The following is a 12,046-nucleotide window of genomic DNA, read 5'->3' as shown; positions in this document are numbered from 1 at the left end:
GTGAGAGTAATCGATGGTCAAACGCTCCCGCCGAACGCCACCCTGTCCTTCCCCTACTTCGCGATTATGAAGGATAGATTATACCGAGTGACGCAGGACACTCAAACTAAAGAGCGAGTCACGCAGCTTTTAATTCCGAAAAGCCGCCGGGAATTGGTATTCCAGGCGGCTCACTTTAATCCCATGGCTGGACACTTGGGGCAGGATAAAACACTAGCCCGAATAATGGCCCGATTCTATTGGCCGGGGATTCGCGGCGATGTCCGTAGGTGGTGTACGGCATGCCGCGAATGCCAGTTAGTAAACCCAGCGGCCATTCCAAAAGCGCCTTTGCGCCCTCTACCGTTAATCGAGACCCCGTTTGAGAGAATTGGGATGGATCTCGTCGGGCCATTAGATCGGTCAGCACGAGGGTACCGCTTTATATTAGTTCTGGTGGACTATGCAACGCGATACCCGGAAGCCGTGTCTCTGCGCGATATCTCAGCACGCAGTATTGCAGAGGCACTCTTCCGCGTCATCTCCCGAGTTGGAATCCCGAAAGAGATTCTGACTGATCAAGGCACTACGTTTATGTCACGAACACTGCGCGAACTGTATGGGTTATTGGGGATTAAGCCGATCCGCACCAGCGTGTATCACCCACAAATGGACGGTTTGGTAGAACGATTCAACCGCACCCTCAAAAATATTATTAAAAAATTCGTAAGTGAGGACGCACGTAATTGGGATAAGTGGCTCGAACCCTTGCTGTTCTCAGTGCGAGAGGTCCCCCAAGCCTCCACGGGGTTCTCCCCGTTCTAATTATTATATGGGCGTAAGCCGCGCGGCATCCTGGATGTGCTGCGGGAAAATTGGGAGGAGGGACCTTCACAAAGTAAGAATGAAATTCAGTACGTTATGGACCTGCGCGCAAAACTCCACACGCTCACCCACCTAACTCAGGAGAATTTGCAGCAGGCCCAGGAACGGCAAGCCCGCCTGTACAACAAGGGTACGCGCCTTAGAGAGTTCACTCCGGGAGATAAGGTACTCGTACTGTTGCCCACGTCGAGCTCCAAATTGATCGCCAAGTGGCAAGGACCCTTTGAGGTCACACGGCGAGTCGGGGATGTCGACTATGAGGTGAGGCGAACGGACAGGGGTGGGGCGCTACAGATTTACCACCTCAATCTGCTTAAACTCTGGGACGAGGAGGTCCCCGTGGCGTTGGTGTCGGTAGTTCCGGAGAAGGCGGAGCTGGGGCCGGAGGTTCAAAAAGGAACATTGGCATCACGTACCTCTCCGGTCCCCTGTGGAGACCACCTCTCCCCGAGCCAACTCACGGAGGTCGCCCAGTTGCAGACCGAGTTTTCGGATGTGTTCTCGCCCCTGCCCGGTCGCACTAACCTCATAGAGCACCACATAGAGACACCCCCGGGGGTGGTAGTGCGTAGCCGCCCTTACAGGCTACCCGAACACAAAAAAAGGTGGTTCGGGAAGAACTTCAGACCATGCTCGAAATGGGCATCATCGAGGAGTCCCACAGTGACTGGAGCAGCCCGGTGGTCTTGGTACCCAAGGCCGACGGGTCGGTCCGGTTCTGTGTGGACTATAGAAAAGTCAACGCGGTGTCTAAATTCGACGCGTACCCAATGCCTTGGATTGATGAGCTGCTCGATCGACTCGGCACTGCTCGATTTTATTCGACACTGGATTTGACGAAGGGATACTGGCAGATCCCCTTGACTCCACTATCCCGAGAAAAAACGGCCTTTTCCACACCGTTTGGTTTACACCAATTCGTCACCCTTCCGTTTGGGCTGTTTGGGGCGCCCGCGACGTTTCAGCGGCTGATGGACAGAGTCCTCCGCCCTCACGCCACGTATGCGGCAGCATATTTAGATGACATCATCATCTATAGCAATGACTGGCAGCAGCACCTCGAACATCTGAGGGCCGTCCTTAGGTCGCTGAGGCGAGCGGGGCTCACAGCCAACCCAAAGAAGTGTGCGATTGGGCGGGTGGAAGTACGGTACCTGGGCTTCCACTTGGGCAACGGGCAGGTGCGTCCCCAAATTAATAAGACGGCAGCAATTGCGGCCTGCCCGAGGCCCAAGACCAAAAAGGGGGTGAGACAGTTCCTGGGGCTGGCTGGCTATTATCGTAGGTTTATACCTAATTATTCGGACGTCACCAGCCCGCTGACTGATCTCACTAAAAAGGGGGCACCAGATCCGGTCCAGTGGACGGAGCAGTGCCAGCGGGCTTTCTCAGAGGTAAAGGCTGCACTGTGTGGGAGGCCACTTCTACACTCCCCTGACTTTTCTCTCCCCTTTGTGTTGCAGACCGATGCGTTGGACAGAGGGCTGGGGGCGGTTTTGTCCCAGGAGGTGGAGGGGGAGGACCGCCCTGTCCTGTATATCAGCAGGAAGCTGTCGGTGCGTGAGGGGCGCTACAGCACCATCGAGAAAGAGTGTCTGGCCATCAAATGGGCGGTTCTCGCCCTCCGGTACTACCTACTGGGGCGCCCTTTCACCCTCTGTTCAGACCACGCGCCCCTCCAGTGGCTCCACCGCATGAAAGATGCCAACGCGCGGATCACCCGTTGGTATCTGGTGCTCCAACCCTTTAATTTCAAGGTGGTCCACAGGCCGGGGGCGCAGATGGTCGTGGCGGACTTCCTCTCCCGTCGGGGGGGGGAGTCGGCTGCAGGCCGGACGGCCGCCCGGCCTGAGTCGGGCGGTGGGGGTATGTGGCAGCGGGGGCGTGGTCAAGCACCGGTCTGTGACAGGAGGGCGGAGTCAGGGAAGGTAAGTGGCAGAATCACGACACCTGAGAACAATTAACCTGTGTTTGTGTGTGTCTTCCCAGTGACCGCGCCCTATTTAAGGAGGGAGAGTGAGAGCAGAGGAGGTGATCTCCGGACTAGGCGCTGGCTGTGTGTGTGTCTGTGTCTAGCCAATATAATGTTGTTCACTGAAAAGTGTGGCAATAAAGCCATTTTGCAAACCTGATCTCTGTCCTGCCGTCCTCAGTGCTCCACCCACACGTAGGGAGTCTTACACCTATGTACTGCGTTTTGCGCAAATTGCAGTTCTTCTGCAGATTCTGCTCGTACTATAGTATCAGCATACAATAAAACACACAGTTTTAAGAAAATGTCTACATCGTTACTTAAATGAGTCCAGATACACTGCACACATGAACTGGTTCTGTGTTTGAAGGAGCGATAGAGAGAGAGAGAGGAGGAACACAAACAGTGAGATCATGGCTGTGCTCACTCTAGGACCCAAATTGTTTTAGCGAAAAGTGCTAAAGACTCAAATGTTTCTTTAGCAATTTGCAATTTCGCTTATCAAGAAATAATTTTCTTTTTAGCAAAGTAATTTTTTTTAGCAAGATATGTTATACTAATAAATGTTTCTTGCACTGACATCATATTGAAAAATGAATTGTTATTGTAGTTTGTTGGTGTTTCAATAGTGTTTGCAAGCTTGTTTCCTGCCTTTGTCTTTCCATGTTCTTGATTTATGTTCATAGCATGCTTATTTATTCTTGAATCCTCTTATTTTCATCATTTCATCAACTGTATATATGTAATGAAATTGTGTGTTTAATTTAACCCGCTTAATCTGGTTTACGGAGTCCATATTTTTCATTATAATTATATCTAACATCTGGTGTGATGTGCTTTGCGTTCCTTGCTATCTATGCACCTTTTAGCCCTTAGTCACCCTCTGTAGTATGCTGTCTGGCTGTGTAACATAACTGCATGGTGAGTGGCTTCCAACTCTATCAGGGATGTATCACACCTATGGGTGTGATAAATCTTTGATTTCATACATTGCTGCCTGGGCAATTAACCAGAACTTGTGAGTCTGGCACAAGCTGGGGATTCCAGGCAGGATCGCAAACCAATGAAAAAACTCTTAAAACTGATATTGAGATGATTTTTAATATGTAATACTCAGATGAATATTCAAGAATAGTCATTTTCTCCTCACAGTGACATAACAAGGTCAACCAGCAACCCAAAACAGACTAGAGTATGTAATGCTGAAATTTAGCAGCAAACCAGGGCTCTACACTAAGCTTCATACGTCACTAGCCATGCCGGGCAAGTTGAAAGAAAAATTCCCTGCTGCTCAACAATATTACTCAACAGGTGGTTGATCAAATGCAGTTAGAACAAAGAACCCCTATCATAACTCAACTGATTTTCCATCAGCATTGTTTTCACAAAAATTTCATTCATTGGCTGTGGAGAATTCATCAGCTCGCATCTTGCAAGGACGACTCAGACTGGCCTGTGTGGGTATGTGTGTGTGTGTGTATAATAGGGATCCGTGTGTGTGTGTGTGTTTAGAGGGAGGGGGGTGTCTTTATGGGTAGGATGAAGGGAGCTCAGGGAGTTAAAATCAATGGTTGTTTCTTATAAATTAATCTCATAACCCAAATATAATTATATTCACCATTAATTTCTCAAATGAAACACTTGCAGTCAAAACTTTGAGCCATGTGCGTCAAAACGCTCTGAAAACAAGGTACACTTGGTCGATATATCCTGGTTCATCTGTGAGTTCTTCCAAAGTTCTGCCAGGGTTGATATTATGTAGAAAATACATCTTTAGAATGGTTATATCGTCTTTTTATCCCTAACTGAGAAAGCTAACAGAATATTCTAATATGTTATCTCACTTTTTAGATAAGTTTTTGTCATACGTAAAGTCGGATAATTTATTTTAAACAAACCTCGCTATAATCTTGTTCACTAATGAGCGAGAATTGCCGACATTATCAGCGCAACTCAGAAATTGATCATTTTATATGTAAGGTCCGATGCTATTGGAAGACGTAATTTGCGATCAACCAATAAGAAGCTTCGAAACTCGGGGTCGTTGGTTATAAATCAAAACATCGAAGATGGACACAAAAGGTACTGTTTATCTTGAGAAATCGCAATTGTTTGATGGATTTTGCTTAAACTTTAAATGACTTTCGCATAAAATGCGAATACAGATGATTTTTCTTTTCACAAATTGGAATAAGACTTCGCAATTTACGCACGTGTGAGCGGCTAGTGTGAGCCCAGCATGAACACTCCTCTATTAACCATTTCATCTCCCTTCAGTGCAGAAATATAACCCATGTAGCTGCACTGATTAGGATTAATTTCATGAGATTTTATGAAAGTTGAAATCAGTTGATTCTTCATCACTTGGTGTCTTCAATCCTGAAACATCTTTTAAGTGTTGTGAGAAGGAACGGAAACATTATAAAATGGTAAATTCTTTGCTGTGCCAACTTCTTCTCAAACATGTTGCAAGCATCAAAAGTGAAATACCTGTTTATAAACAAAAAAAACTAAATTCATGAAGTAAAATATTAGTGTGCTGTTGTTTTGTTCCGAGTGTGATACAGGTCAATGATTATTTACAGATCACTGTTTTCAGTTTTGATTTCAACTTCTACATACTGTCCAAACGATTTCTGATTTGGGATTGTCAACTTCGCTGCTTCAGTTCGTGATCGGATTTAAACTTGTATTTCAATATTTGTCTTCCTCAAAAGGATTTTGTTAGAATTTATTACATGTTTTGTGTCACGCTGAAGACTGTTTGTCATCATTCAGGATTGTAATCTGGTCAGACGAGTTCGTGAACATTTCAACCGATACCTGACTGTAACAGGCGTGGCAGAGAACATATTTACAAAGAGACAGACAGCTAGGGGTAAGCAACTATAAAACACAAATGTCCTTTCAAAATAAAGCAAATAATAATAAAAATAGTATTTGATGAAAAGATTACGCAAATTAACTGACTGTCGGGAATGGGTCGCAGAGGAGCATGGCCGTAACTACCATTGAGGACACCGAGGTCATGTCCTCGGTATTTTTTTCAGAAATTTGAAATTGGTCTACGCTGAATTCGAGCAGTGATCAATGTAAAATGCAGCGTCCACATCCACATGTCATCTGTATTTCCCCCCAATAAAATTCACATTTGTCTAATGTCATCTGAAATCTCTCAGCCTCTATCTCTATCGTTGCCGTGTCTAACGCAGCGCCACGCGACGTAGCCTATGGACCCTTTTCACGTGACGTCACGACAAACGCGGCCGCCATTTTGGACATGTACTACCAGTAGTTTACCACAGCCAACATTGAGGAATGGCAGCAAAGAAAGTGTTTATTTTCAGCAAGACTTCCATCATGCCACTATATTGTTGTGCACCTGGATGTAGTAACCATCAACAAACAAGGCAAGGGTTATCATTTTATCAGATCCCGACGGAGAAGATGGATAGCGGCCATAAACAGGAAAGATTGGCAGCCCTCGGCATACCAGTGCTTGTGTAGTGACCACTTTGTTGGAGGTAAGACGAATAAAATTAGCCAGAAAAGGCATTACAATGCTGTTAACATTCTGGGGCGGCGAGTGTGTAACCAAATAGGCTAAAATAACCCATTGTAACCTCTTTGTTCTTCTGTAGTAGCTATTAGCTAACGACATTAGCTAGCGTTGTGTTCCTTTGCTGTTGGTAGACTGTAGGACAGATCAGAGACAGTGTCCTACAAACAGCGCTTAATTTGAGGGGGAGCAAGCCGGAGCGCGCTCCGGAACCTCGGGCGTTGGCTCCGGCAGCTATTTACACTGGATCCAGTGATCTGACACCTCTCTTGACTATGTAACAAAAAAAAAAAAACGATTGTCTTTAGGCTTGCCATCCTTCCACTTGTGAGTGGTAAGTGATCTGCGCTGAGATCACACACACAGCGGCTCAGTCCTGAATCGTGGCTCGTGCACTTCACTCGCGCGCTGTGTGAGCTGCGCAGGGCCGGAGTGCGCACCCTCCAGAGGGCACTCGCTGTTCAGGGCGGAGTGATTTGGAGCGCAGGATGCCTGCGGAGCCAAGCGGAGCCGTGTATTGGTGTTGCTGTGTGCAGACGAATCGTGTATTGGTGTTGCTGTGTGCACACTAATCGCTTTTAAAAACGTTAATCTGATGATCCGCTGATACGGTCTAATGTAAACATGGGCTAAGTGTTCAAAACAAGAGGAACATGTATTTGTCTCTTAAATCCAGGCTGTTCCCTGTAAACTCTAACAACGGTTGGAGAAAGTAATGGCAAATAGTGAGTGCACAAACCATAGAAGGTAAACTGTACACAGCGCCAGGGCAGTGTGATGGTATGTCTACTTTTAGATTGTGTTAGCTTATCAATGAACACACTCGTCACTCGACGAGTCTCACGTCTTTACGACGGATACTTAAATGTGTGTTAGGTATTATTGTTGCAGTCTAAACAGTCATTGTAGCAGCTAGATGAGCGAGAACCGAAAGGGTCTGTGCCATAAACCGTTATTTCTGTACTAATGTGTCGTTACTGTTGTTATTTCTCCCTCTGCTCGCCCTGTAAATGCCCTACGTCGCTGGATAGCGAAGGTGTTTTCTGCATCTCGCTCCTTTTTCTTGTATGTTCTCCGTTTGTCGCCTTCCTCGCATTCAAACCAATTCGAGCCGAAGTCTGCTACATGTCCAAAATGGTGGTCGCGTTTACGAAGGTCACGTGACTGAAAAGGGTCTATACTAGTGTAGGCCGGGGAAGTTGGGTTTTGGATAAAACAGGCAGGGTGTAGTCTACACTATCACACATGCCTACCTAACCTAACGTAGGCTAATAGTCACATCGCATTATAGAGCTTTACCCGAGTGCAAAATGAAAACGTTGCAACAAACTAAATTAAGGTTTGGACAGCCAACAGAAGAGCAGGGAAAGAGAAGGAGGGAAGGTGAGAAAATATTGTCAGTGCAGTGGCAGACCGTTCAGCGGTGTCATGCCAACTTTCCAAGGGGAAACGTTTCATTGTCATTGCCTATTACATTTTAGTTAGCATTTCGAGAAACATTCAAAACTACGTTGTCACAGGCAGCCCTGTGCAGGGCTGAGTAAACGGGCTTGTTCGAGTAACTCTCTCTCTTTCTCTCATAACTCTCTCTTTCTCTCTCACTCACTCACACAGACACACACACACAAATAATACACTCTCACACACTCTCTCTAATGCATAGTCTTCACACAGAACTAATAGCCCTACATTCTAATGTAATTTAAGATAATGAAATGTAAATAAATGCCAATACTTCAGGTAGCTGAGCGGTCCGTGTATCATCCGATCATTCAAGTATTCCATTCAATCTGGAAAATGAAAAAACAAAAAACAATATTTCGTTTTCCTGTTTGACCAAAAAATGAGGGATTGGTGTTTGTTTTCCTTTTTCCAACTCAAAACAGAACTAATAATAAACAGGGAAACCAAAACGAAATAACTAATTTACCATTAGTTATACGAGCAACTTAACTTTCATTTTAGATAAAACTAAATTCATTTGTATTCATGTCAGTCTCAAGAATTAGTTCTTATTCATACATTATAATTTTTTGCGCTCATTCAGGCTCCTTTTACTGGAAGCAAAACTCTAGGAAGATCATGGCTGTTCCCGAGTCTGACTTTCAAGCTGTCCAGCAAAAGAAGCGGAGAATCTCGTAAGTTGGAGTGCCAGTGACTTGTTACTCCTCCTCATATTTTCCTCCTGACATGAGTCATCGTAAAATGCTAAGCATGTCCTCTAATAAAAAGCAAAGTTGGTCTGACACAATATGTTGAAAGCGACAAAATGAATGCCATGTTGTTATTGTTATCATTATTTATTATTACTATTATATTGAGATAATAATAATTAAGAGATCATCAGCTTAACAATAACAGCTTAATATATTAAATGAATAGGATGTATGAATAAATTACTTGATATATACATGCACATGCAATTTTTCTGTTTCATAGACGCAGAGATGATGATGGACTGTCGCTGAGGCTCATGGGAAGGCTAATGTAGCGTGGGGAATAGAGAAAATCAATAATCGTAAATTAGAGTTATTATTTCGTTTGGGTTTCCCTGTTTATTATTTGTTCTGTTTTGAGTTGAAAAAAGGAAAACAAACACCAATCCCTCATTTTTTGGTCATACAGAAAAACAGGAAAACGAAATATTGAGGGTTTTTTTTTTCGTTTTCCAGATTGAATGGAATACTTGAATGATCGGATGATACACGGACCCCAGCAATACACTCAGTTCAGTTCAGTTTTGACTTGTATGTCAGACAAAACTCCACAGTTATGATGGCACAATTTTAGAATTGTTGAAGTAAATGTGTTATGAGCCAAACTTACATTACAGGCAATCAGTGGCGATCCTCGAGTGATTTACTCCCCGGGCGAAACCCCGTGCTGGCGCCCCCGCCCGTCTTTTTTTTTTCGGGTTTTTTTTTTTGGGGGGGACCTTTTTTGGGGGACCGTTTTTTTTTTTTCGCGCTTGTGCAACATCGCGCAACCCCCCCCCAAAAAAAAACAGTCTAAATCAGGACAACCATCACATAACTATAACTATAAACATTTTATATCAACTATTTTAACTAAATGGGCTATAATAAATAAGCCTGCAGGCAGCCACGGCGGGCTGCCTCAGAAAAGCAACCATTTGTCCTACCTTAAAACTCGTTTTGCATTTTCTGCCTCCTTTTTTGTATTTTCGACCCTCCGTTTATTTTCTTTCCTTTTCTGAAAACCCGATTTGTGTCCAGACATTTTGTTCTGCTACCAACGAACTAACTCGTCAGGTCTCGTCTCTCGAGCCCGCGATGATTCCCGTGGGAGGGGCAACAATTGATACATTTTTACAAACAGCCAATAAAAAGCCAATAGGGAGGTTGCAACGTTCAGGCTCTCCTTTGCTCACAGATACTCAGTAATGCTCTCTGTCTCCCGGCAGAAAGCTCCTTGGTTTGCTTGTGTCTCAATCACAGCTGGTATTCTGTAGAAAGACTTCTTTTCACCTTTCCCATCAGCTTTGTTAGAACCCTAACACAGCACAAAAGTTTACCATTGTAGGTTTATGATGAACCAAGTGCCTCGTGGGTTCACATACCGCGCGCTGCCGTTATTTCCCCCAATCACGAGTTTGTTGGTCTTCCAATATGGGGCAGGGTTTGTTTACTTCCGGTTTCCGGTGACGTCAGTGAAAAGGGTCTAATGGGCTTCCCCATCCGAAATGTTCACACACACCCGCCCGTTTTTTTTTTTTTTCGCGCCCGCGCCGCCCCCCGCGGCTGACCGGTCGGCCCGCCCCCGAATGTGGCTGTAAACAGGTTGTGGATTCCTGTGAGGTATTCGATCTAACCATGAATCGGGGCTATGTTAAAGTCTCCGCCCATTATCACTTTTACTGAAGTATGTGATGTTTTCCATTCATTAATAAGTTTACTTCATTCCTCTGTTATGATTTTGGGTACAAATAAGGTTCATTTGGTTGTGTTTAGAACTGTGATATTGGTGAATTGCTCCTAGAGGGAACAAAAGAGTTAACCTGTTGTAATAATAGGATTAAATAGGTGCAGTTCAATAACCACTTAACGTTAAAGATAATTGTTTACAGACTGGTCTAAAACATAGAAATCAGATTAAAATTCAAAAGGAGAGAGAGAACTTTATAAATTCATCCATCTTAGGTAGATTATCTAACTGAATTATACTTCATTTCAGTGAAACAACTTTGCGTGAGAAGAGTGAGTTGGTACTCTCTATTGCCTGCAGGAATTTGAGACGGTATGTTTTCATTTCTGTATGTTCTGTTCAGTAAAGTGCCGGCATTTCCATTTGCAATCCCTGGTTTCTGCTCTAACTCTCACTTGTCGACCCCACTCTAATAGAACCTAGAACTGGTCCAGTAGCTTCTTGAGTATCGGGGAATTGATAGCGGTGCTACACAGGCACTTACGGATGTATGTGCAGGGGACAGTGGGAGAAGCAAACTGGGAACAAAGCCAAATCACAGGATGAGAATTGTAGTGGAAATACAGGCAAGGGTCGGTCGATCAGCAAACAGAGCAATGCAGGACGAGAGAACGAGGTAGAGAAAACGAGAACAGGGCTGGAAATAACTAGAAAGCAGGCAGGAGGTAAACAGCTCGGTACAACACACTAAGCCCGGATAAGTTGAGTTTACTTAAAAATTTGAGGAAAGTGGTTGCCTTAAAATTAATGTATAATCATAACTTGAGTGAATTAAACTTAAATGCTTGATGGGAATGGAATTGCTATTTTAAGTACAACACACTAGATACCAAGTTGATTTAACTTAATCTTTTGCTAAACCAATTGCTTTGTATAATCATTAAATGTAACAAAGTTCATTACACTAAATGCCAAGTTGGTTTAATGCAATATCTCATCTCATTATCTCTAGCCGCTTTATCCTTCTACAGGGTCGCAGGCAAGCCGGAGCCTATCCCAGCTGACTATGGGCGAAAGGCGGGGTACACCCTGGACAAGTCGCCAGGTCATCACAGGGCTGACACATAGACACAGACAACCATTCACACTCACATTCACACCTACGGTCAATTTAGAGTCACCAGTTAACCTAACCTGCATGTCTTTGGACTGTGGGGGAAACCGGAGCACCCGGAGGAAACCCACGCGGACACGGGGAGAACATGCAAACTCCACACAAAGGCCCTCGCCGGCCCCGGGGCTCGAACCCAGGACCTTCTTGCTGTGAGGCGACAGCGCTAACCACTACACCATCGTGCCGCCCTTAATGCAATATAAATAGCAATATTAACTTTAATGAACAAAAAGAAAACAAATGTACTTTCTCTTATATTTTACTGTAGATAGCACATTTACAAAAAAAGGAGCAGAAAAAACAATCAAATCCTGGATTCACAAGACTGACAGCATGGTGTTCATCTTAATGGCAGGACTGAGAAAATATGCATACAAGATTTTCACTGAAATATTTACTTTGAGAGAGAGAGAGAGAGAGAGAGAGAGAGAGAGAGAGAGAGAGACAGACAGACAGGAGGGCAGAGAGAGAGAGGATGGAAAAGGTAAGCAATAGTGATGAACGGACACACCAAAAACCTACTTAACCAAATAACATGTCCAAATAAATCCAAACAAATGACAGTAACTGGATCATTAACCCATGATATCAC

The 12,046-nt window shown here is 44.5% G+C and overlaps 1 protein-coding gene and 1 long non-coding RNA gene across 2 annotated transcripts in view; both read left to right on the top strand.

The window, feature by feature from the left end:
• LOC132879309 (tripartite motif-containing protein 16-like) overlaps nt 1-12,046 on the top strand; it is a 279,045-nt gene that overhangs the window by 240,254 nt on the left and 26,745 nt on the right. The window lies entirely within an intron of this gene.
• On the top strand, nt 5,709-8,991 carry LOC132871646 (uncharacterized). The gene is made up of 3 exons (XR_009651318.1): nt 5,709-6,360; nt 8,443-8,533; nt 8,835-8,991. It is a non-coding gene; the product is annotated as an uncharacterized LOC132871646 (long non-coding RNA).

The sequence above is a fragment of the Neoarius graeffei genome, chromosome 2 (assembly GCF_027579695.1).
Source record: "Neoarius graeffei isolate fNeoGra1 chromosome 2, fNeoGra1.pri, whole genome shotgun sequence".
Taxonomy (NCBI): Eukaryota; Metazoa; Chordata; class Actinopteri; order Siluriformes; family Ariidae; genus Neoarius; species Neoarius graeffei.
Note: the sequence above shows the minus strand (reverse complement) of the source record. Positions and strands in the feature narration are given on the sequence as shown.